This window comes from Orycteropus afer, unplaced genomic scaffold (genome assembly GCF_000298275.1).
Source record: "Orycteropus afer afer isolate SDZICR_OR568_19922 unplaced genomic scaffold, OryAfe1.0 scaffold00312, whole genome shotgun sequence".
Taxonomy (NCBI): domain Eukaryota; kingdom Metazoa; phylum Chordata; class Mammalia; order Tubulidentata; family Orycteropodidae; genus Orycteropus; species Orycteropus afer.
Window position 1 is genome coordinate 250,241 of NW_006921899.1, and position 1,201 is coordinate 251,441.

The following is a 1,201-nucleotide window of genomic DNA, read 5'->3' on the forward strand; positions in this document are numbered from 1 at the left end:
CCATGGAGTTGGTTGCCAGTCTCATCATGGGGAATAACTACCACCAGCTGCCCAGCCACTCAACCAGGCCCAGCCAAGTTGACACAAAAACATAACTGCCAGGCCTTTCTTTGGAGACACCTCTGGGTTCCAGTTATCTTGCTAGAGTCTAGTTTTTCTTGAGCACCCCTGCATCCCACAGTTAACTATAGGACTCTGACTTTCTTTGCTCACTTCTCCCTTCTGCTTTAGGGCATCAGTCCCCACCTGGTTATGGCAAGGTCTTCCTAACTAGAGGACAACTTCAGGCAAGTCCTTTCTCATTGGTGGGCTGCTGTGTTCTTATCTATGAACTGATTCTCCAGATTCAGCCTGCCTCCTAGGACAGACCCCAGGTCCCAAGTGGCTTTTGAGATTGTCGAGTTGTTGAGGCACTTGGACCCAGCAGTGGAAGGCACAGCTTGGTTCAGCTCAGGGAGGCTCCAAAGGAGCTGTTGAATGGATGGGCTTGGTGGGCCAGGAGTGGGTAGACAGCCCTGGACTGGGAGATGAGGGGCCCTCATGGGCTGTAGTAGGGGCAGTGGAGCTTTCAGGACCCTCTTCCTCCCTGTACTTCTGTTTCTCTATACCCAGGAGGCAAATGCTGTTACCAAGGGCCACAGTGCTTGGTAGCCATTTCCTGTTTTAAGTGTGTGCTTGTGCCCAGTTTTTTTGGTTTGTGCCCAGGAAAGGAAAATCCTCAAAACCCACTGCTTCTGACTCAGGTGCCACTGGTTTGGTCATAACCACCATTTTGCCCTCCTCCCTCAGCCACCATAGTCATGTCTGCTTTTTCTCAACCACAGCCTGTCTGAGCCATCCCTGGGCTGGCATGGGCTTGACTCTCTTTGTCTGTAAGGACTTACTCTTCCCCTCTGCCAAGAAGGAGCTGGAAGGATTTCACTAACAAGCGTAGACTTTGTCTTAGCCAGGCCTCTGGCCTTGTGCTTAGAACTCCACAAACAGGTCTTCTAGACCTGGAGCTGTTGAGAGTGTAAGCGGTGACATAGCTAGATGGCCCAAACTGGTGGCATGAAGGAGGGACCTGCAGGTGCACGAGCCTCCTACTGGTGGGACATGAGCAGAGAATCTCACTTTCCTAGTAAATGCCATCAGCCTGACTGGTTGACCATCCATCCACTCACCTAACCATCCGTCCGTCCATCCATCCATCCATCCACCC

General features: G+C 52.0%; 1 protein-coding gene across 1 annotated transcript in view; it reads left to right on the top strand.

Annotated features, from left to right (window-relative positions):
* PRKCB (protein kinase C beta) overlaps positions 1-1,201 on the top strand; it is a 580,609-nt gene that overhangs the window by 84,500 nt on the left and 494,908 nt on the right. The gene's annotated exons all lie outside the window — the stretch shown is intronic.